The sequence below is a fragment of the Carica papaya genome, chromosome 5 (genome assembly GCF_054855325.1).
Source record: "Carica papaya isolate Zhongbai chromosome 5, ASM5485532v1, whole genome shotgun sequence".
Taxonomy (NCBI): domain Eukaryota; kingdom Viridiplantae; phylum Streptophyta; class Magnoliopsida; order Brassicales; family Caricaceae; genus Carica; species Carica papaya.
In genome coordinates this window covers 30,488,953-30,510,569 of record NC_142313.1, presented here as the reverse complement: position 1 = coordinate 30,510,569, position 21,617 = coordinate 30,488,953, and the positions used below count along the sequence as shown (strand labels likewise).

General features: G+C 46.5%; 7 non-coding genes and 34 pseudogenes across 7 annotated transcripts; 31 read left to right on the top strand and 10 right to left on the bottom strand.

Annotated features, from left to right (window-relative positions):
- Nucleotides 1–370: 370 nt before the first annotated feature.
- On the top strand, nucleotides 371–489 carry LOC148262919 (5S ribosomal RNA; annotated as a pseudogene).
- A 204-nt stretch (nucleotides 490–693) lies between these two features.
- Nucleotides 694–785, top strand: LOC148262918 (5S ribosomal RNA; annotated as a pseudogene).
- A 749-nt stretch (nucleotides 786–1,534) lies between these two features.
- Nucleotides 1,535–1,652, top strand: LOC148262917 (5S ribosomal RNA; annotated as a pseudogene).
- Nucleotides 1,653–1,856: 204 nt separating this feature from the next.
- Nucleotides 1,857–1,975, top strand: LOC148262916 (5S ribosomal RNA; annotated as a pseudogene).
- Nucleotides 1,976–2,184: 209 nt separating this feature from the next.
- LOC148262915 (5S ribosomal RNA) lies at nucleotides 2,185–2,303 on the top strand. The gene has a single exon (XR_015819906.1). It is a non-coding gene; the product is annotated as a 5S ribosomal RNA (ribosomal RNA).
- A 563-nt stretch (nucleotides 2,304–2,866) lies between these two features.
- On the top strand, nucleotides 2,867–2,985 carry LOC148262914 (5S ribosomal RNA; annotated as a pseudogene).
- A 205-nt stretch (nucleotides 2,986–3,190) lies between these two features.
- Nucleotides 3,191–3,309, top strand: LOC148262913 (5S ribosomal RNA). Its single transcript, XR_015820159.1, has one exon. It is a non-coding gene; the product is annotated as a 5S ribosomal RNA (ribosomal RNA).
- A 561-nt stretch (nucleotides 3,310–3,870) lies between these two features.
- LOC148262912 (5S ribosomal RNA) lies at nucleotides 3,871–3,989 on the top strand. Its single transcript, XR_015820041.1, has one exon. It is a non-coding gene; the product is annotated as a 5S ribosomal RNA (ribosomal RNA).
- Nucleotides 3,990–4,194: 205 nt separating this feature from the next.
- LOC148262911 (5S ribosomal RNA) lies at nucleotides 4,195–4,313 on the top strand (annotated as a pseudogene).
- Nucleotides 4,314–4,518: 205 nt separating this feature from the next.
- Nucleotides 4,519–4,637, top strand: LOC148262910 (5S ribosomal RNA). Its single transcript, XR_015819836.1, has one exon. It is a non-coding gene; the product is annotated as a 5S ribosomal RNA (ribosomal RNA).
- A 997-nt stretch (nucleotides 4,638–5,634) lies between these two features.
- LOC148262909 (5S ribosomal RNA) lies at nucleotides 5,635–5,753 on the top strand (annotated as a pseudogene).
- Nucleotides 5,754–5,958: 205 nt separating this feature from the next.
- On the top strand, nucleotides 5,959–6,077 carry LOC148262908 (5S ribosomal RNA; annotated as a pseudogene).
- Nucleotides 6,078–6,638: 561 nt separating this feature from the next.
- LOC148262907 (5S ribosomal RNA) lies at nucleotides 6,639–6,756 on the top strand (annotated as a pseudogene).
- Nucleotides 6,757–6,959: 203 nt separating this feature from the next.
- LOC148262906 (5S ribosomal RNA) lies at nucleotides 6,960–7,078 on the top strand (annotated as a pseudogene).
- Nucleotides 7,079–7,287: 209 nt separating this feature from the next.
- LOC148262905 (5S ribosomal RNA) lies at nucleotides 7,288–7,406 on the top strand (annotated as a pseudogene).
- Nucleotides 7,407–7,610: 204 nt separating this feature from the next.
- On the top strand, nucleotides 7,611–7,729 carry LOC148262904 (5S ribosomal RNA; annotated as a pseudogene).
- Nucleotides 7,730–7,938: 209 nt separating this feature from the next.
- LOC148262903 (5S ribosomal RNA) lies at nucleotides 7,939–8,057 on the top strand (annotated as a pseudogene).
- Nucleotides 8,058–8,621: 564 nt separating this feature from the next.
- On the top strand, nucleotides 8,622–8,740 carry LOC148262902 (5S ribosomal RNA; annotated as a pseudogene).
- A 205-nt stretch (nucleotides 8,741–8,945) lies between these two features.
- On the top strand, nucleotides 8,946–9,064 carry LOC148262901 (5S ribosomal RNA; annotated as a pseudogene).
- Nucleotides 9,065–9,624: 560 nt separating this feature from the next.
- LOC148262900 (5S ribosomal RNA) lies at nucleotides 9,625–9,742 on the top strand (annotated as a pseudogene).
- Nucleotides 9,743–9,946: 204 nt separating this feature from the next.
- Nucleotides 9,947–10,065, top strand: LOC148262899 (5S ribosomal RNA; annotated as a pseudogene).
- A 209-nt stretch (nucleotides 10,066–10,274) lies between these two features.
- LOC148262898 (5S ribosomal RNA) lies at nucleotides 10,275–10,393 on the top strand (annotated as a pseudogene).
- Nucleotides 10,394–10,955: 562 nt separating this feature from the next.
- On the top strand, nucleotides 10,956–11,074 carry LOC148262897 (5S ribosomal RNA; annotated as a pseudogene).
- A 205-nt stretch (nucleotides 11,075–11,279) lies between these two features.
- On the top strand, nucleotides 11,280–11,398 carry LOC148262896 (5S ribosomal RNA; annotated as a pseudogene).
- Nucleotides 11,399–12,222: 824 nt separating this feature from the next.
- On the top strand, nucleotides 12,223–12,341 carry LOC148262895 (5S ribosomal RNA; annotated as a pseudogene).
- Nucleotides 12,342–12,902: 561 nt separating this feature from the next.
- On the top strand, nucleotides 12,903–13,021 carry LOC148262894 (5S ribosomal RNA; annotated as a pseudogene).
- Nucleotides 13,022–13,579: 558 nt separating this feature from the next.
- Nucleotides 13,580–13,698, top strand: LOC148262893 (5S ribosomal RNA). The gene has a single exon (XR_015820266.1). It is a non-coding gene; the product is annotated as a 5S ribosomal RNA (ribosomal RNA).
- A 205-nt stretch (nucleotides 13,699–13,903) lies between these two features.
- Nucleotides 13,904–14,022, top strand: LOC148262892 (5S ribosomal RNA). The gene has a single exon (XR_015820365.1). It is a non-coding gene; the product is annotated as a 5S ribosomal RNA (ribosomal RNA).
- Nucleotides 14,023–14,582: 560 nt separating this feature from the next.
- Nucleotides 14,583–14,701, top strand: LOC148262891 (5S ribosomal RNA; annotated as a pseudogene).
- Nucleotides 14,702–15,262: 561 nt separating this feature from the next.
- Nucleotides 15,263–15,381, top strand: LOC148262890 (5S ribosomal RNA; annotated as a pseudogene).
- A 749-nt stretch (nucleotides 15,382–16,130) lies between these two features.
- On the top strand, nucleotides 16,131–16,249 carry LOC148262889 (5S ribosomal RNA; annotated as a pseudogene).
- A 1,043-nt stretch (nucleotides 16,250–17,292) lies between these two features.
- Nucleotides 17,293–17,411, bottom strand: LOC148262888 (5S ribosomal RNA). Its single transcript, XR_015820450.1, has one exon. It is a non-coding gene; the product is annotated as a 5S ribosomal RNA (ribosomal RNA).
- A 205-nt stretch (nucleotides 17,412–17,616) lies between these two features.
- On the bottom strand, nucleotides 17,617–17,734 carry LOC148262887 (5S ribosomal RNA; annotated as a pseudogene).
- Nucleotides 17,735–18,294: 560 nt separating this feature from the next.
- LOC148262886 (5S ribosomal RNA) lies at nucleotides 18,295–18,413 on the bottom strand (annotated as a pseudogene).
- A 560-nt stretch (nucleotides 18,414–18,973) lies between these two features.
- LOC148262885 (5S ribosomal RNA) lies at nucleotides 18,974–19,092 on the bottom strand (annotated as a pseudogene).
- A 209-nt stretch (nucleotides 19,093–19,301) lies between these two features.
- Nucleotides 19,302–19,420, bottom strand: LOC148262884 (5S ribosomal RNA; annotated as a pseudogene).
- A 204-nt stretch (nucleotides 19,421–19,624) lies between these two features.
- Nucleotides 19,625–19,743, bottom strand: LOC148262883 (5S ribosomal RNA; annotated as a pseudogene).
- Nucleotides 19,744–20,132: 389 nt separating this feature from the next.
- On the bottom strand, nucleotides 20,133–20,251 carry LOC148262882 (5S ribosomal RNA; annotated as a pseudogene).
- Nucleotides 20,252–20,456: 205 nt separating this feature from the next.
- Nucleotides 20,457–20,575, bottom strand: LOC148262881 (5S ribosomal RNA; annotated as a pseudogene).
- A 389-nt stretch (nucleotides 20,576–20,964) lies between these two features.
- Nucleotides 20,965–21,083, bottom strand: LOC148262880 (5S ribosomal RNA; annotated as a pseudogene).
- A 205-nt stretch (nucleotides 21,084–21,288) lies between these two features.
- Nucleotides 21,289–21,407, bottom strand: LOC148262879 (5S ribosomal RNA; annotated as a pseudogene).
- Nucleotides 21,408–21,617: the final 210 nt, after the last annotated feature.

Genomic DNA, 21,617 nt, shown 5'->3' with positions numbered 1-21,617 from the left:
CAGCACGAAATGAAACAGGTGCGATCATACCAGCACTAATGCAACGGATTCTATCAGAACTCCGTAGGTAAGGGTGCTTGGGCGAGAGTAGTACTAGCATGGGGTACCTCCTGCGAAGTCCTTATATTTGACCCATTTTCTTGTGAAGTCCTCGTGTTGCACCCATTTTTTTGCAGATGATTCTTTCGACGTTACGCGCGACTTGAATTATGGTCCTCAGGTTTATTGGCAAATGTGAGTCACGGCGCCGTAGCATTTTACTTGATATTAGAACGAGCACGGGAGGTGCAGTGCGCACGGACAAGGAAACAAATGGCGGGAGGAGGAAGAAAGGAGAATGAGTTTATGTATTTGCAGCGCGAAATTAAACAGGCGCGATCATAACAGCACTAATGCACCGGATCCCATCAGAACTCCGCAGTTAAGTGTGCTTGGGCGAGATTAGTACTCGGATGGGTGACCTCCTTAGAAGTCCTCGTGTCGCACCAATTTTTTTTAAGACGGGTCGTTCGACGTTACGCGCTTCTGGAACTAGGGCCGCTGGTTTATACGCAAATGTGAGTCAATAAGCAGGGGCATTTTAATCGATATTAGAACGAGAATGAGAGGTGAAGTGTGAACGCACAAGGAATCAAATAACGGGAGGGGGAAGAAAGGAGAAGGAGTGTATGTATTTGCAGCGCGAAATTAAACAGGTGCGATCATACCAGCACTAAAGCTCCGGATCCCATCAGAACTCCGCAGTTAAGTGTGCTTGGGCGAGGGTAGCCCTCGTGTTGCACCTATTTTTTTTTCGGATGGGTTTTTCGACGTTACGCGCGAATGGAATTATAATCCGCTGGTTTATTTGCAAAGCTGAGTCACGGTGGCGGGGCATATTACTTGATATTAGAATGAGAAAGAGAGATGCAGAGTGCACACACAAGGAAACAAATCATGGGAGGGGGGATGGAAGGAGAAAGAGTGTATGTATTTGCAGTGCAGAATGAAACATGAGGGATCATACCAGCACTAATGCAACGGATTCTATCAGAACTCCGCAGTTAAGGATGCATGGGCGAGAAAAGTACTCGGATGGGTGACCTCCTGCGAAGTCCTTATATTTCACCCATTTTCTTGGGAGGTCCTCGTGTTGCACCCATCTTTTTGCAGATGATTCTTTCGATGTTACACGCGACTTGATTTATGGTCCGCAGATTTATTCGCAAATATGAGTCACGGTGCCGTCGCATTTTACTTGATATTAGAACGAGTACGGGAGGTGCAGTGCGCACGCACAAGGAAACAAATGACGGGAGGAGGAAGAAAAGAGAAGGAGTGTATGTATTTGAAGCGCAAAATTAAACAAATGACGTTACGCGCGACTTGATTTATGATCCGCAGGTTTATTCACAAATGTGAGTCACGGCGTCGTGGCATTTTACTTGATATTAGAACGAGTACGGGAGGTGCAGTGCGCACGCACAAGGAAACAAATGACGGGAGGAGGAAGAAAAGAGAAGGAGTGTATTTATTTGAAGCGCAAAATTAAACAAGTGGCATCATACCAGCACTAATGCACTGGATCCCATCAGAACTCTGCAGTTAAGTGTGCTTGGGCGAGAGTAGTACTCGGATGGGAGACCACTTAAGAAGTCCTCGTATCGCAACAATTTTTTTTCAGATGGGTCGTTCGACGTTACGCGCGACTGGAACTATAGTCCGCTGGTTTATACGCAAATGTGAGTCAAAAATCAGGGGCATTTTTATTGATATTAGAACGAGAAGGAGAGGTGCAGTGTGAACGCACAAGGAAACAAATGATGGGAGGGGGGGAGGGCAGAAGGAGTGTATGTATTTTCAGCACGAAATTAAACAGGTGCGGTCACACCAGCACAAATGCACCGGATCCCATCAGAACTCCGAAGTTAAGTGTGCTTTGGCGAAAGTAGTACAATGATGGGTTACCTCCTGGGAAGTTCTCGTGTTGCACCCATTTTCTTTTTTTCAGATGTGCCATTCGACGTTACGCGCGACTTTAATTATGGTCCGTAGATTTATTCGCAAATGTGAGTCACGGCGCCGTGGCATTTTACTTGATATTTGAACGAGAACGAGAGGTGCAGTGCACACGCATAAGGAAACAAATGACGGGAGGGGGACGAAAGGAGAAGGAGTTTATGTATTTGCAGCAGGAAATTAAACTGGTGCGATCATACCAGCACTAATGCACCGGATCCCATCAGAACTCCGCAGATAAGTCTGCTTGGGCGAGAGTAGTACTCGGATGGGTGACCTCCTGGGAAGTCCTCGTGTCGCACTAATTTTTTTTTTTCAGACGGGTCGTTCGACGTTACGTGCGACTGGATCTAGGGTCCACTAGTTTATACGCAAATGTGAGTCAAGAAGCAGGGGCATTTTAATCGATATTAGAACAAGAAGGATAGATGCAGAGTGCACGCACAAGGAAACAAATGACGGCGGGGGGATGGAGGGAGAAAAAGTGTAAGTATTTGCAGCGCATAATGAAACATGAGCAATCATACCAGCACCAATGCAACGGATTCCGTCAGAACTCCCCAAGTTAAGGGTGCTTGGGCGAGAGTAGCACTAGGATGGGTGACCTCCTGCGAAGTCCTTATATTTCACCCATTTTCTAAGGAAGTCCTCGTGTTGCACCCATTTTTTTGCAGATGATTCTTTCGACGATACGCGCGACTTGAATTATGGTCCTCAGGTTTATTCGCAAATGTGAGTCACGGCACCGTAGCATTTTACTTGATATTAGAACGAGCACGGGAGGTGCAGTGCGCACGCACAAGGAAACAAATGGCAGGAGGGGGAAGAAAGGAGAATGAGTTTATGTATTTGCAGCGCGAAATTAAAGAGGTGCGATCATAACAGCACTAATGCACCGGATCCCATCAGAACTCCGCAGTTAAGTGTGCTTGGGCGAGATTAGTACTCGGATGGGTGACCTCCTAGGAAGTCCTCGTGTCGCACAAATTTTTTTTCAGACGGGTCGTTCGATGTTACACGCGTCTGGAACTAGGGTCTGCTGGTTTATACGCAAATGTGAGTCAAGAAGGAAGGGCATTTTAATCGATATTAGAACGAGAATGAGAGGTGAAGTGTGAACGCACAAGGAAACAAATGACGGGAGGGGGAAGAAAGGAGAAGGAGTGTATGTATTTGCAGCACGAAATTAAACAGGTGCGATCATACCAGCACTAAAGCTCCGGATCCCATCAGAACTCCGCAGTTAAGTGTGCTTGGGCGAGGGTAGTACTCGGATGGGTGACCACCTGGGAAGTCCTCATGTTGCACCCATTTTTTTTCGGATGGGTCGCTCGATGTTACGCGCGAATGCAATTATAAACCGCTGGTTCATTCGCAAAGGTGAGTCACGATGCTAGGGCATTTTACTTGATATTAGAACGAGAAGGAGAGATGCAGAGTGCACGCACAAGGAAACAAATGACGGGAGAGGGGATGGAAGGAGAAATAGTGTATGTATTTGCAGCGCAGAATGAAACATGAGCGATCAAACCAGCACCAATGCAACGGATTCTATCAAAACTCTGCAAGTTAAGGGTGCTTGGGCGAGAGTAGCACTAGGATAGGTGACCTCATGCGAAGTCCTTATATTTCACCTATTTTCTTAGAAAGTCCTCGTGTTGCACCCATTTTTTTGCAGATGATTCTTTCGACGTTACGTGCGACTTGAATTATGGTCCTCAGGTTTATTCGCAAATGTGAGTCACGGCACCGTAGCATTTTACTTGATATTAGAACGAGCACGGGAGGTGCAGTGCGCACGCACAAGGAAACAAATGACGGGAGGGGGAAGAAAGGAGAAGGAGTTTATGTATTTGCAGCGCGAAATTAAACGGGTGCAATCATACCAGCACTAATGCACCGGATCCCATCAGAACTCCGCAGTTAAGTGTGCTTGGGCGAGAGTAGTACTCGGATGGGTGACCTCCTGGGAAGTCCTCGTGTCGCACCAATTTTTTTTCAGACGGGTCGTTCGAAGTTACGCGCGACTGGAACTAGGGTTCGCTGGTTTATACGCAAATGTGAGTCAATAAGCAGGGGCATTTTAATCGATATTAGAACGAGAATGAGAGGTGAAGTGTGAACGCACAAGGAAACAAATGACGGGAGGGGGAAGAAAGGAGAAGGAGTGTATGTATTTGCAGCGCGAAATTAAACAGGTGCGATCATACCAGCACTAAAGCTCCGGATCCCATCAGAACCCCGGAGTTAAGTGTGCTTGGGTGAGATTAGTACTCAGATGGATGACCTCCTGGGAAGTCCTCGTGTCGCACCAATTTTTTTTCAGACGGGTCGTTCGACGTTACACGCGTCTGGAACGAGGGTCCACTGGTTTATACACAAATGTGAGTCAAGAATCAAGGGCATTTTAATTGATATTAGAACGAGAATGAGAGGTAAAGTGTGAACGCACAAGGAAATAAATGACCGCAGGGGGAAGAAAGGAGAAGGAGTGTATATATTTGCAGCGCGAAATTAAACAGGTGCGATCATACCAGCACCACAACTCCGGATCCCATCAGAACTCCACAGTTAAGTGTGCTTGGGCGAGGGTAGTACTCAGATGGGTGACCACTTGGGAAGCCCTCGTGTTGCACCTACTTTTTTTTCGGATGGGTTGTTCGACGTTACGCGCGAATGGAATTATAAACCACTGGTTCATTTGCAAAGGTGAGTCACGGTGCCGCGTAATTTTACTTGATATTAGAACGAGAAAGAGAGATGCAGAGTGCACGCACAAGGAAACAAATGACGGGAGGGGGGATGGGAGGAGAAAGAGTGTATGTATTTGCAGTGAAGAATGAAACATGAGGGATCATACCAGCACTAATGCAACGGATTCTATCAGAACTCCGTAGTTAAGGGTGCTTGGGCGAGAAAAGTACTCGGATGGGTGACCTCCTGCGAAGTCCTTATATTTCACCCATTTTCTTGGGAGGTCCTCGTGTTGCACCCATCTTTTTGCAGATGATTCTTTCGACGTTACGCGCGACTTGATTTATGGTGACCTCCTGGGAAGTCCTCATGTTGCACCCATTTTTTTTCGGATGGGTCGCTCGACGTTTCGCGCGAATGCAATTATAAACCGCTGGTTCATTTGCAAAGGTGAGTCACGATACTAGGGCATTTTACTTGATATTAGAACGAGAAGGAGAGATGCAGAGTGCACGCATAAGGAAACAAATGACGGGAGAGGGGATGGAGGGAGAAATAGTGTATGTATTTGCAGCGCAGAATGAAACATGAGCGATCAAACCAGCACCAATGCAACGGATTCTATCAGAACTCTGCAAGTTAAGGGTGCTTGGGCGAGAGTAGCACTAGGATAGGTGACCTCATGCGAAGTCCTTATATTTCACCTATTTTCTTAGAAAGTCCTCGTGTTGCACCCCTTTTTTTGCAGATGATTCTTTCGACGTTACGCGCGACTTGAATTATGGTCCTCAGGTTTATTCGCAAATGTGAGTCACGGCACCGTAGCATTTTACTTGATATTAGAACGAGCACGGGAGGTGCAGTGCGCACGCACAAGGAAACAAATGACGGGAGGGGGAAGAAAGGAGAAGGAGTTTATGTATTTACAGCGCGAAATTAAACGAGTGCAATCATACCAGCACTAATGCACCGGATCACATCAGAACTCCGCAGTTAAGTGTGCTTGGGCGAGAGTAGTACTCGGATGGGTGACCTCCTGGGAAGTCCTCGTGTCGCACCAATTTTTTTTCAGACGGGTCGTTCGAAGTTACGCGCGACTGGAACTAGGGTCCGCTGGTTTATACACAAATGTGAGTCAATAAGCAGGGGCATTTTAATCGATATTAGAACGAGAATGAGAGGTGAAGTGTGAACGCACAAGGAAACAAATGACGGGAGGTGGAAGAAAAGAAAAGAAGTTTATGTATTTGTAGCGCGAAACTAAACAGGTGCGATCATACCAGCACTAAAGCCCCGGATCCCATCAGAACTCTGCAGTTAAGTGTGCGTTGGTGAGATTAGTACTCAGATGGATGACCTCCTGGGAAGTCCTCGTGTCGCACCAATTTTTTTTCAGACGGGTCGTTCGACGTTACGCGCGTCTGGAACTAGGGTCCACTGGTTTATACACAAATGTGAGTCAAGAATCAGGGGCATTTTAATCGATATTAGAATGAGAAAGAGAGATGCAGAGTGCACGCACAAGGAAACAAATGACGGGAGGGGGGATGGAAGGAGAAAAAGTGTATGTATTTGCAGTGCAGAGTGAAACATGAGGGATCATACCAGCACTAATGCAACGGATTCTATCAGAACTCCGCAGTTAAGGGTGCTTGGGCGAAAAAAGTACTCGGATGGGTGACCTCCTGCGAAGTCCTTATATTTCACCCATTTTCTTGGGAGGTCCTCGTGTTGCACCCGTCTTTTTGCAGATGATTCTTTCGACGTTATGCGCGACTTGATTTATGGTCCGCAGGTTTATTCGCAAATGTGAGTCACGGCGCCGTGGCATTTTACTTGATATTAGAACGAGTAGGGGAGGTGCAGTGCGCACGCACAAGGAAACAAATGACGGGATGAGGAAGAAAAGAAAAGGAGTGTAGGTATTTGAAGCGCAAAATTAAACAAGTGGCATCATACCAGCACTAATGCACTGGATCCCATCAGAACTCTGCAGTTAAGTGTGCTTGGGAGAGAATAGTACTCGGATGGGTGACCTCTTGGGAAGTCCTCGTATCGCAACAATTTTTTTTTAGATGGGTCGTTCGACGTTACACGCGACTAGAACTATGGTCAGCTGTTTATACGCAAATGTGAGTCAAGAATCAGGGGCATTTTAATCGATATTAGAACGAGAAGGAGAGGTGCAGTGTGAACGCACAAGGAAACAAATGATGGGAGGGGGAGAGGGAAGAAGGAGTGTATGTATTTTCAGCACGAAATTAAACAGGTGCGATCACACCAGCACAAATGCACCGGATCCCATCAGAACTCCGGAGTTAAGTGTGCTTTGGAGAAAGTAGTACAATGATGGGTTACCTCCTGGGAAGTTCTCGTGTTGCACCTATTTTCTTTTTTTCAGATGTGCCGTTCGACGTTACGCGCGACTTTAATTATGGTTCGCAGATTTATTCGCAAATGTGAGTCACGACGCCGTGGTATTTTACTTGATATTTGAACGAGAACGAGAGGTGCAGTGCGCACGCACAAGGAAACAAATGACGGGAGGGGGAAGAAAGGAGAAGGAGTTTATGTATTTGCAGCGTGGAATTAAATGGGTGCGGTCATACCAGCACTAATGCACCGGATCCCATCAGAACTCTGCAGTTAAGTGTGCTTGGACGAGAGTAGTACTCGGACGGGTGACCTTTTGGGAAGTCCTCGTGTCGCACCAATTTTTTTTCAGACGGGTCGTTCGACGTTACGCGCGACTGGAACTATAATCCGCTGGTTTATACGCAAATGTGAGTCAAGAATCTGGGGCATTTTAATCGATATTAGAACGAGAAGGAGATGTGCAGTGTGAATGCACAAGGAAACAAATGATGGGAGGGGGGGAGGGAAGAAGGAGTGTATGTATTTTCAGCCCGAAATTAAACAGGTGCGCTCACACCAGCACAAATGCACCGGATCCCATCAGAACTCCGCAGTTAAGTGTGCTTTGACGAAAGTAGTACAATGATGGGTTACCTCTTGGGAAGTTCTCGTGTTGCACCCATTTTCTTTTTTTTAGATGTGTCGTTCGACGTTACGCGCGACTTTAATTATGGTCCGTAGATTTATTCGCAAATGTAAGTCACGGCGCTGTGGCATTTTACTTGATATTTGAACGAGAACAAGAGGTACAGTTCGCACGCACAAGGAAACAAATGACGGGAGGGGGAAGAACGGAGAAGTAGTTTATGTATTTGCAGCGCGAACTTAAACGGGTGCGATCAAACCAGCACTAATGCACCGGATCCCATCAGAACTCCACAGTTAAGTGTGCTTGGGCGAGAGTAGTACTCGGATCGGTGACCTCCTGGGAAGTCCTCGTGTCGCACTAATTTTTTTTTTTCAGACGGGTCGTTCGACGTTATGCGCGACTGGAACTAGGGTCCACTGGTTTATACGCAAATGTGAGTCAAGAAGCAGGGGCATTTTAATCGATATTAGAACGAGAAGGAGAGATGCAGAGTGCACACACAAGGAAACAAATGACGGGAGGGGGGATGGAGGGAGAAAAAGTTTATGTATTTGCAGCGCAGAATGAAAGATGAGCAATCATACCAGCACCAAGGCAACGGATTCTATCAGAACTCCGCAAGTTAAGGGTGCTTGGGCTAGAGTCGCACTAGGATGGGTGACCTCCTGCGAAGTCCTTATATTTCACCCATTTTCTTACGAAGTCCTCGTGTTGCACCCATTTGTTTGCAGATGATTCTTTTGACGTTATGCGCGACTTGAATTATGCTCCTCAGGTTTATTCGCAAATGTTAGTCACGGCGCTGTAGCATTTTACTTGATATTAGAACGAGAACGGGAGCTGCAGTGCACACGCACAAGGAAACAAATGACGAGAGGTGGACGAAAAGGGAATGAGTTTATGTATTTGCAGCGGGAAATTAAACAGGTGCAATCATTCCAGCAGTAATGCACTGGATCCCATCAGAACTCCGCAGTTAAGTGTGCTTGGGCGAAAGTAGTACTCGGATGGGTGACCTGTTTGGAAGTCCTCGTGTCGCACCAATTTTTTTTTAGACGGGTCGTTTGACGTTACGCGCGACTGGAACTAGGGTCCGCTGGTTTATACGCAAATGTGAGTCAAGAAGCAGGGGCATTTGAATCGATATTATAACGAGAATGAGAGGTGAAGTGTGAACGCACAAGGAAACAAATGACCGGAGGGGGAAGAAAGGAGAAGGAGTGTATGTATTTGCAGCGCGAAATTAAACAGGTGCGATCATACCAGCACTAAAGCCCTGGATCCCATCAGAACTCCGCACTTAAGTGTGCTTGGGCGAGAGTAGTACTCGGATGGATGACAACTTGGGAAGCCCTCGTGTTGCACCTATTTTTTTCGGATGGGTTGTTCGACGTTACGCGTGAATAGAATTATAAACTGCTGGTTCATTTACAAAGGTGAGTCACGGTGCTGGGGCATATTACTTGATATTAAAACGAGAAAGAGACATGCAGAGTGCACGCACAAGGAAACAAATGACGGGTGGGGGGATGGGAGGAGAAAGAGTGTATGTATTTGCAGTGCAGAATGAAACATGAGGGATCATACCAGCACTAATTCAACGGATTCTATCAGAACTCCGCAGTTAAGGGTGCTTGGGCGAGAAAAGTACTAGGATGGGTGACCTCCTGCGAAGTCCTTATATTTCACCCATTTTCTTGGGAGGTCCTCGTGTTGCACCCATCGTTTTGCAGATGATTCTTTCGACGTTACGCGCGACTTGATTTATGGTCCGCAGGTTTATTCGCAAATGTGAGTCACGACGCCGTGGCATTTTACTTGATATTAGAACGAGTACGGGAGGTGCAGTGCGCACGCACAAGGAAACAAATGACGGGAGGAGGAAGAAAATAGAAGGAGTGTATGTATTTGAAGCGCAAAATTAAACAAGATGCATCATACCAGCACTAATGCACTGGATCTCATCAGAACTCTGCAGTTAAGTGTGCTTGGGCGAGAGTAGTACTTGGATGGGTGACCTCTTGGGAAGTCCTCGTATCGCAACAATTTTTTTTCAGATGAGTCGATCGACGTTACGCGCGACTGGAACTATGGTCCGCTGGTTTATACGCAAATGTGAGTCAAGAATCAGGGGCATTTTAATTGATATTAGAACGAGAAGGAGAGGTGCAGTGTGAACGCACAAGGAAACAAATGATGGGAGGGGGGGAGGGAAGAAGGAGTGTATGTATTTTCAGCACGAAATTAAACAGGTGCGGTCACACCAGCACAAATGCACCGGATCCCATCAGCACTCCGCAGTTAAGTGTGCTTGGGCGAAAGTAGTACAATGATGGGTTACCTCCTGGGAGGTTCTCGTGTTGCACCCATTTTCTTTTTTTCAGATGTGCCGTTCGACCTTACGCGCGACTTTAATTATGGTCCTCAGATTTATTCGCAAATGTGAGTCACGGCGCCATGGCATTTTACTTGATATTTGAGCGAGAACGAGAGGTGCAGTGCGCACGCACAAGGAAACAAATGATGGGAGGGGGAAGAAAGGAGAAGGAGTTTATGTATTTGCAGCGCGAAATTAAACAGGTGCGATCATACCAGCACTAATGCACCGGATCCCATCAGAACTCCGCAGTTAAGTGTGCTTGGGCGAGAGTAGTACGCGAATGGATTACCTCTTGGGAAGTCCTCGTGTCGCACTAATTTTTTTTCCAAACGGGTCGTTCGACGTTACGCGCGACTGGAATAAGGGTCCACTGGTTTATACGCAAATGTGAGTCAAGAAGCAAGGGCATTTTAATCCATATTAGAACGAGAAGGAGAGATGCAGAGTGCAAGCACAAGGAAACAAATGACGGGAGGGGGGATGGAGGGAGAAAAAGTGTATGTATTTGCAGCGCAGAATGAAACATAAGCAATCATACCAGCACCAATGCAACGGATTCTATCAGAACTCCGCAAGTTAAAGGTGCTTGGGCGAGAGTAGCACTAGGATGGGTGACTTCCTGCGAAGTCCTTATATTTCACCCATTTTCTTATGAAGTCCTCGTGTTGCACCTATTTTTTTGCAGATGATTCTTTCGACGTTACGCGCGATTTGAATTATGGTCCTCAGGTTTATTCGCAAATGTGAGTCATGGCACCGTAGCATTTTACTTGATATTAGAACGAGCACGGGAGGTGCAGTGCGCACGCACAAGGAAACAAATGACGGGAGGGGGAAGAAAGGAGAAGAAGTTTATGTATTTGCAGCGTGGAATTAGACGGGTGCGATCATACCAGCATTAATGCACCGGATCCCATCAGAAGTCCGCAGTTAAGTGTGCTTGGGCGAGAGTAGTACTCGGATGGGTGACGTCTTGGGAAGTCCTCGTGTCGCACCAACTTTTTTTCAGACAGGTTGTTCGACGTTACGCGCGACTGGAACTAGGGTTCGCTGGTTTATACGCAAATGTGAGTCAAGAAGCAGGGGCATTTTAATCGATATTAGAACGAGAAGGAGACGTGCAGTGTGAACGCATAAGGAAACAATTGATGGGAGGGGGAGGGAATGAGAAGGAGTGTATGTATTTTCAGCACAAAATGAAACAGGTGCGATCATACCAGCACTAATGCACCAGATCCCATCAGAACTCAGCAGTTAAGTGTGCTTGGACGAGAGTAGTACTCAAATGGGTGACCTCCTAGGAAGTCCTCGTGTCGCACCAATTTTTTTTCAAACAGGTCGTTCGACGTTACGCAGGAGTGGAACTAGGGTCCGCTGGTTTATACGCAAATGTGAGTCAAGAAGCAGGGACATTTTAATCGATATTAGAATGAGAAAGAGAGGTGCAGTGTGAACGCACAAGGAAACAATTGATGGGAGGGGGAGGGAAGGAGAAGGAGTGTATGTATTTTCACCACGAAATGAAACAGGTGCGATCATACCAGCACTAATGCAACGGATTCTATCAGAACTCCGTAGGTAATGGTGCTTGGGCGAGAGTAGTACTAGCATGGGTTACCTCCTGCGAAGTCCTTATATTTCACTCATTTTCTTGTGATGTCCTCGTGTTGCACCCATTTTAATCGATATTAGAACAAGAAAGAGAGGTGCAGTGTGCACGCACAAGGAAACAATTGATGGGAGGGGGAGGGAAGGAGAAAGAATGTATGTATTTTCAGCACGAAATGAAACATGTGCGATCATACCAGCACTAACGCAACGGATTCTATCAGAACTCCGTAGGTAAGGGTGCTTGGGCAAGAGTAGTACTAGCAAGGGTTACCTCCTGCGAAGTCCTTATATTTAACCAATTTTCTTGTAAAAGTCCTCGTGTCGCACCCATTTTTTTGCAAATGATTCTTTTGACGTTACGCGCGACTTGAATTATGGTCCTCAGGTTTATTCGCAAATGTGAGTCACGGCGCCGTGGCATTTTACTTGATATTAGAACGAGAACGGGAGGTACAGTGCGCACGCACAAGGAAACAAATGACGGGAGGGGGAAGAAAGGGGAATGAGTGTATGTATTTGCAGCGCGAAATTAAACAGGTGCGATCATACCAGCACAAATGCACCGGATCCAATAAGAACTCCGCAGTTAAGTGTGTTTTGGCGAAAGTAGTACAATGATGGGTTACCTCGTGGGAAGTTCTCGTGTTGCACCCATTCTTTTTTTCAGATGTGCCATTTGACGTTACGCGCGACTTTAATTATGGTCCGCAGATTTATTCGTAAATGTGAGTCATGGCGCAGTGGCATTTTACCTGATATTTGAACGAGAACGAGAGGTGCAGTGCACACGCACAAGGAAACAAATGACGGGAGGGGGAAGAAAGGAGAAGGAGTGTATGTATTTGCAGCGCGAAATGAAACAGGTGCGATCATACCAGCACTAATGCAACGGATTCTATCAGAACTCCGTAGGTAAGGGTGTTTGGGCGAGAGTAGTACTCGCATGGGTTACCTCCTGCGAAGTCCTTATATTTCACCCATTTTCTTGTGAAGTCCTCGTGTTGCACCCATTTTTTTGCAGATGATTCTTTCGACGTTACGCGCGACTTGTATTATGGTCCTCAGGTTTATTCGCAAATGTGAGTCACGGTGCTGTAGCATTTTACTTGATATTAGAACGAGAACGGGAGGTGCAGTGCGCACGCACAAGGAAACAAATGACGGGAGGGGGAAGAAAGGAGAAGGAGTTTATTTATTTGCAGCGCGGAATTAAATTGGTGCGATCATACCATCACTAATGCACTGGATCCCATCAGAACTCCGCAGTTAAGCGTGCTTGGGCGAGAGTAGTTTTCGGATGGGTGACCTCCTGGGAAGTCCTCGTGTCGCACCAATTTTTTTCAGACGGGTCGTTCGACGTTACGCTCGACTGGAACTGGAGTCCGCTGGTTTATACGCAATTGTGAGTCAAGAAGCAGGGGCATTTTAATCGATATTAGAACGAGAAGGAGAGGTGCAGTGTGAACGCACAAGGAAACAATTGATGGGAGGGCGAGGGAAGGAAAAGGAGTGTATGTATTTTCAGCACGAAATGAAACAGGTGCAATCACACCAGCACTAATGCAACGGATTCTATCAGAACTCCGTAGGTAAGGGTGCTTGGGCGAGAGTTGTACTAGCATGGGTTACCTCCTGCGAAGTCCTTATATTTCACCCATTTTCTTGTGAAGTCCTCGTGTTTTACCCATTTTTTTGCAGATGATTCTTTCGACGTTACGCGCGACTTGAATTATGGTCCTCAGGTTTATTCGTAAATGTGAGTCATGGCACCGTAGCATTTTACTTGATATTAGAACGAGCACGGGAGGTGCAGTGCGCACGCACAAGGAAACAAATGACGGGAAGGGGAAGAAAGGAGAAGGAGTTTATGTATTTGCAGCGTGGAATTAGATGGGTGTGATCATACCAGCATTAATGCACCGGATCCCATCAGAACTTCGCAGTTAAGTGTGCTTGGGCGAGAGTAGTACTCGGATGGGTGACCTCCTGGGAAGTCCTCGTGTCGCACCAATTTTTTTTCAGACAGGTTGTTCGACGTTACGCGCGACTGGAACTAGGGTCCGCTGGTTTATATGCAAATGTGAGTCAAGAAGCAGGGGCATTTTAATCGATATTAGAACGAGAAGGAGACGTGCAGTGTGAACGCATAAGGAAACAATTGATGGGAGGGGGAGGGAAGGAGAAGGAGTGTATCTATTTTCAGCACAAAATGAAACAGGTGCGATCATACCATCACTAATGCACCGGATCCCATCAGAACTTCGCAGTTAAGCGTGCTTGGGCGAGAGTAGTATTTGGATGGGTGACCTCCTGGGAAGTTCTCGTGTCGCACCAATTTTTTTGCAAACGGGTCGTTCGACGTTACGCAGGACTGGAACTAGGGTCCGCTGGTTTATACGCAAATGTGAGTCAAGAAGCAGGGACATTTTAATCGATATTAGAACGAGAAAGAGAGGTGCAGTGTGAACGCACAAGGAAACAATTGATGGGAGGGGGAGGGAAGGAGAAGGAGTGTATGTATTTTCACCACGAAATGAAACAAGTGCGATCATACCAGCACTAATGCAACGGATTCTATCAGAACTCCGTAGGTAAGGGTGGTTGGGCGAGAGTAGTACTAGCAAGGGTTACCTCCTGTGAAGTTCTTATATTTAACCCATTTTCTTGTAAAAGTCCTCGTGTTGCACCCATTTTTTTGCAGATGATTCTTTCGACGTTACGCGCGACTTGAATTATGGTCATCAGGTTTATTCGCAAATGTGAGTCACGGCGCCGTGGCATTTTACTTGATATTAGAACGAGAACGGGAGGTACAGTGCGCACGCACAAGGAAACAAATGACGGGAGGGGGAAGAAAGGGGAAGGAGTGTATCTATTTGCAGCGCGAAATTAAACAGGTGTGATCATACCAGCACAAATCCACCGGATCCCATCAGAACTCCGCAGTTAAGTGTGCTTTGGCGAAAGTAGTACAATGATGGGTTACCTCGTGGGAAGTTCTCGTGTTGCACCCATTTTTTTTTTCAGATGTGCTGTTTGACGTTACGCGCGACTTTAATTATAGTCCGCAGATTTATTCGCAAATGTGAGTCATGGCGCCGTGGCATTTTACCTGATATTTGAACGAAAACGAGAGGTGCAGTGCGCACGCACAAGGAAATAAATGACGGGAGGGGGAAGAAAGGAGAAGGAGTGTATGTATTTGCAGCGCGAAATGAAACAGGTGCGATCATACCAGCACTAATGCAACGGATTCTATCAGAACTCCGTAGGTAAGGGTGTTTGGGCGAGAGTAGTACTCGCATGGGTTACCTCCTGCGAAGTCCTTATATTTCACCCATTTTCTTGTGAAGTCCTCGTGTTGCACCCATTTTTTTGCAGATGATTCTTTCAACGTTACGCGCGACTTGTATTATAGTCCTCAGGTTTATTCGCAAATGTGAGTCACGGTGCTGTAGCATTTTACTTGATATTAGAACGAGAACGGGAGGTGCAGTGCGCACGCACAAGGAAACAAATGACGGGAGGGGGAAGAAAGGGGAAGGAGTGTATGTATTTGCAGCGCGAAATTAAACAGGTGCGATCATACCAGCACAAATGCACCGGATCCCATCAGAACTCCGCAGTTAAGTGTGCTTTGGCGAAAGTAGTACAATGATGGGTTACCTCGTGGGAAGTTCTCGTGTTGCACCCATTTTTTTTTTCAGATGTGCCGTTTGACGTTACGCGCGACTTTAATTATGGTCCGCAGATTTATTCGCAAATGTGAGTCATGGCGCCGTGGCATTTTACCTGATATTTGAATGAAAACGAGAGGTGCAGTGCGCACGCACAAGGAAATAAATGACGGGAGGGGGAAGAAAGGAGAAGGAGTGTATGTATTTGCAGCGCGAAATGAAACAGGTGCGATCATACCAGCACTAATGCAACAGATTCTATCAGAACTCCGTAGGTAAGGGTGTTTGGGCGAGAGTAGTACTAGCATGGGTTACCTCCTGCGAAGTCCTTATATTTCACCCATTTTCTTGTGAAGTCCTCGTGTTGCACCCATTTTTTTACAGATGATTCTTTCGACGTTACGCGCGACTTGTATTATAGTCATCAGGTTTATTCGCAAATGTGAGTCACACCAGCACAAATGCACCGGATCCCATCAGAACTCCGTAGTTAAGTGTGCTTTGACGAAAGTAGTACAATGATGGGTTACCTCCTGGGAAGTTCTCGTGTTGCACCCATTTTTTTTTTTCAGATGTGCCGTTCGACATTACGCGTGACTTTAATTATGGTCCGCAGATTTATTCGCAAATGTGAGTCACGACGCCGTGGCATTTTACATGATATTTGAACGACAACGAGAGGTGCAGTGCGCACGCATAAGGAAACAAATGACGAGAGGGGGAAGAAAGGAGAAGGAGTTTATGTATTTGCAGCGCGAAATTAAACAGGTGCGATCATACCAGCACTAATGCACCGGATCTCATCAAAACTCCGAAGTTAAGTGTGCTTGGGCGAGAGTAGTACTCGGATGGGTGACCTCCTAGGAAGTCCTCGTGCTGCAGTAATTTTTTTTTCAGACGGGTCGTTCGACGTTACATGCGACTAGAACTAGGGTCCACTGGTTTATACGCAAATGTGAGTCAAGAAGCAGGGGCATTTTAATCGTTATTAGAACGAGAAGGAGAGTTGCAGAGTGCACGCACAAGGAAACAAATGACGGGAGGGGGGATGGAGGGATAAAAAGTGTATGTATTTGCAGCGCAGAATGAAACAAGAGTAATCATACCAGCACAAATGCAACGGATTCTATCAAAAATCCGCAAGTTAAGGGTGCTTGGGCGAGAGTAGCACTAGGATGGGTGACCTCCTGCGAAGTCCTTATATTTCACCCATTTTCTTAGGAAGTCCTCGTGTTGCACCCATTTTTTTTGCAGATGATTCTTTCGACGATACGCACGACTGCGGAGTTCTGCAGAGTTTTTGCAGATGATTCAGAACTGCGGAGTTCTGATGGGATCCGGTGCATTAGTGCTGGTATGATCGCACCTGTTTAATTTCGCGCTGCAAATACATACACTCCTTCTCTTTTCTTCCTCCTCCCGTCATTTGTTTCCTTGTGCGTGCGCACTGCACCTCCCGTGCTCGTTCTAATATCAAGTAAAATGCCACGGCGCCGTGACTCACATTTGCAAATAAACCTGCGGACCATAAATCAAGTCGCGCGTAACGTCGAAAGAATCATCTACAAAAAGATGGGTGCAACACGAGGACCTCACAAGAAAATGGGTGAAATATAAGGACTTCGCAGGAGGTCAACCATCCGAGTACTTTTCTCGCCCAAGCACCCTTAACTGCGGAGTTCTGATAGAATCCGTTGCATTAGTGCTGGTATGATCCCTCATGTTTCATTCTGCACTGCAAATACATACACTCTTTCTCCTCCAATCCTCCCTCCCGTCATTTGTTTCCTTTTGCGTGCACTCTGCATCTCTCTTTCTCGTTCTAATATCAAGTAATATGCCCCGGCACCGTGACTCACCTTTGCAAATGAACCTGCGGTTTATAATTCCATTCGAGCGTAACGTCGAACAACCCATCCGAAAAAAAATAGGTGCAACACGAGGGCTTCCCAGGTGGACACCCATCCGAGTACTACTCTCGCCCAAGCACACTTAACTGCGGAGTTCTGATGGGATCGGGAGCTTTAGTGCTGGTATGATCGCACCTGTTTAATTTCGCGCTGCAAATACATACACTCCTTCTCCTTTCTTCCCCCTCCCGTCATTTGTTTCCTTGTGCGTTCACACTTTACCTCTCATTCTCGTTCTAATTTCGATTAAAATGCCCCTACTTCTGGACTCACATTTGCGTATAAACCAGCGGACCCTAGTTCCAGACGCGCGTAACGTCGAACAACCCGTCTGAAAAAAAATTTGTGCGACACGAGGACTTCCCAGGAGGTCAACCATCCGAGTACTAATCTCGCCAAGCACACTTAACTGCGGAGTTCTGATGGGATCTAGGGCTTTAGTGCTGGTATGATCGCACCTGTTTAGTTTCGCGCTGCAAATACATACACTCCTTCTCCTTTCTTCCCCCTCCCGTCATTTGTTTCCTTGTGCGTTCACACTTCACCTCTCATTCTCGTTCTAATATCGGTTAAAATGCCCCTGCTTCTTGACTCACATTTGCGTATAAACCAGCGGACCCTTGTTCCAGACGAGCATAACGTCGAATGACCCGTCTGAAAAAAAAATTGGTGTGACACGAGGACTTCACAAGAAAATGGGTGAAATATAAGGACTTCGCAGGAGGTAACCCATGCTAGTACTACTCTCGCCCAAGCACCCTTACCTACGGAGTTCTGATAGAATCTGTTGCATTAGTGCTGGTATGATCGCACCTGTTTCATTTCGTGCTGAAAATACATACACTCCTTCTCCTTCCCTCCCCCTCCCATAATTTGTTTCCTTGTGCGTTAACACTGCACCTCTCCTTCTCGTTCTAATATCGATTAAAATGCCCCTTTTTTTTTACTCACATTTGCGTATAAACCAGCGGACCCTAGTTCAAGTCGCGCGTAACGTCGAACGACCTGTCTGGAAAAAAATTGGTGCGACACGAGGACTTCCCAGGAGGTCCCCCATCCGAGTACTACTCTCGCCGAAGCACACTTAACTGCAGAGCTCTGATGGGATCCGGTGCATTAGTGCTGGTATGATCGCACCTGTTTAATTTCGCGCTGCAAATACAAACACTCCTTCTCTTTTCTTCCCCCTCCCGCCATTTGTTTCCTTGTGCGTGCGCACTGCACCTCCTGTACTCGTTCTAATATCAAGTAAAATGCTACGATGCCATGACTCACATTTACGAATAAACCTGAGGACCATAATTCAAGTCGTGCGTATCATCGAAAGAATCATCTGCAAAAAAATAGGTGCAACACGAGGACTTTTACAAGAAAATGGGTTAAATATAAGAACTTCACAGGAGGTAACCCTTGTTAGTACTACTCTCACCCAAGCACCCTTACCTACGGAGTTCTGATAGAATCCGTTGCATTAGTGCTGGTATGATCGCACCTGTTTCATTTCGTGCTGAAAATACATACACTCCTTCTCCCTCCCTCCCCCTCCCATCAATTGTTTCCTTGTGCGTTCACACTGCACCTCTCTTTCTCGTTCTAATATCGATTAAAATGCACCTGCTTCTTGACTCACATTTGCGTATAAACTAGCGGACCCTAGTTCCAGACGCGTGTAACGTCGAAAGACCCGTCTGAAAAAAAATTGGTGCGACACGAGAACTTCCCAGGAGGTCACCCATACGAGTACTAATCTCGCCCAAGCACACTTCACTGCGGAGTTCTGATGGGATCTGGTGCATTAGTGCTGGTATGATCGCACGTGTTTAATTTGGCGCTGAAAATACATAAACTCATTCCCCTTTCTTCCCCCTCCCGTCATTTGTTTCCTTGTGCGTGCGCACTGTACCTCCCGTGCTCGTTCTAATATCAAGTAAAATGCCACGGCGCCGTGACTCACATTTGCGAATAAACCTGAGGACCATAATTCAAGTCGCGCGTAACGTCGAACGACACATCTGAAGAAAAGAAAATGGGTGCAACACGAGAACTTCCGAGGAGGTAACCCATCATTGTACTATTTTCACCAAAGCACACTTAACTGCGGAGTTCTGATGGGATCCGGTGCATTTGTGCTGGTGTGACCGCACCTATTTAATTTCGTGCTGAGAATACATACACTTCTTCTTCCCTCCCCCCCTCCCATCATTTGTTTCCTTGTGCGTTCACACTTCACCTCTCATTCTCGTTCTAATATCGATTAAAATGCCCCTGCTTCTTGACTCACATTTGCGTATAAACCAGCGGACCCTAGTTCCAGACGCGCGTAACGTCGAACGACCCGTCTGAAAAAAAATTGGTGCGACACGAGGACTTCCCAGGAGGTCACCCATCCGAGTACTAATCTCACCCAAGCACACTTCACTACGGAGTTCTGATGGGATTCGGTGCATTAGTGCTGGTATGATCGCACCTGTTTAATTTTGCGCTGCAAATAAATAAACTAATTCCCCTTTCTTCCCCCTCCCGTCATTTGTTTCCTTGTGCGTGCGTACTGCACCTCCCATTCTCGTTCTAATATCAAGTAAAATGCCCAAGCACCCTTAACTGTGGAGTTCTGATAGAATCTGTTGCATTTGTGCTGGTATGATCCCTCATGTTTCATTCTACACTGCAAATACATACACTCTTTCTCCTTCCATCCCTCCTCCCGTCATTTGTTTCCTTGTGCGTGCACTCTTCATCTCTCTTTCTCGTTCTAATATCAAGTAATATGCCCCGGCACCGTGACTCACCTTTGCAAATGAACCAGTGGTTTATAAATCCATTCGCGCGTAACGTCGAACAACCCATCCGAAAAAAAATAGGTGCAACACGAGGGCTTCCCAAGTGGTCACCCATCCGAGCACTACCCTCGCCGAAGCACACTTAACTACGGGGTTCTGATGGGATCCGGAGCTTTAGTGCTGGTATGATCGCACCTATTTAATTTCGCGCTGCAAATACATACACTCCTTCTCCTTTCTTCCCCCTCCCGTCATTTGTTTCCTTATGCGTTCACACTTCACCTCTCATTCTCGTTCTAATATCGATTAAAATGCCCCTGCTTCTTGACTCACATTTGCGTATAAACCAGCGGACCCTAGTTCCAGACGCGCGTAACGTCGAACGACCCGTCTGAAAAAAAATTGGTGCGACACGAGGACTTCCCAGGAAGTCACCCATCCGAGTACTAATCTCACCCAAGCACACTTCACTACGGAGTTCTGATGGGATTCGGTGCATTAGTGCTGGTATGATCGCACCTGTTTAATTTTGCGCTGCAAATAAATAAACTCATTCCCCTTTCTTCCCCCTCCCCTCATTTGTTTCCTTGTGCGTGCGCACTGCACCTCCCATTCTCGTTCTAATATCAAGTAAAATGCCCAAGCACCCTTAACTGTGGAGTTCTGATAGAATCCGTTGCATTAGTGCTGGTATGATCCCTCATGTTTCATTCTACACTGCAAATACATACACTCTTTCTCCTTCCATCCCTCCTCCCGTCATTTGTTTCCTTGTGCGTGCACTCTTCATCTCTCTTTCTCGTTCTAATATCAAGTAATATGCCCCGGCACCGTGACTCACCTTTGCAAATGAACCAGTGGTTTATAATTCCATTCGCGCGTAACGTCGAACAACCCATCCGAAAAAAAATAGGTGCAACACGAGGGCTTCCCAAGTGGTCACCCATCCGGGCACTACCCTCGCCGAAGCACACTTAACTACGGGGTTCTGATGGGATCCGGAGCTTTAGTGCTGGTATGATCGCACCTGTTTAATTTCGCGCTGCAAATACATACACTCCTTCTCCTTTCTTCCCCCTCCCGTCATTTGTTTCCTTGTGCGTTCACACTTCACCTCTCATTCTCGTTCTAATATCGATTAAAATGCCCCTGCTTCTTGACTCACATTTGCGTATAAACCAACGGACCCTAGTTCCAGACGCGCGTAACGTCAAACGACCCGTCTGAAAAAAAATTAGTGCGACACGAGGACTTCCCAGGAGGTCACCCATCCGAGTACTAATCTCACCCAAGCACACTTCACTACGGAGTTCTGATGGGATTCGGTGCATTAGTGCTGGTATGATCGCACCTGTTTAATTTTGCGCTGCAAATAAATAAACTCATTCCCATTTCTTCCCCCTCCCGTCATTTGTTTCCTTGTGCGTGCGCACTGCACCTCCCATTCTCATTCTAATATCAAGTAAAATGCCCAAGCACCCTTAACTGTGGAGTTCTGATAGAATCCGTTGCATTAGTGCTGGTATGATCCCTCATGTTTCATTCTCCACTGCAAATACATAC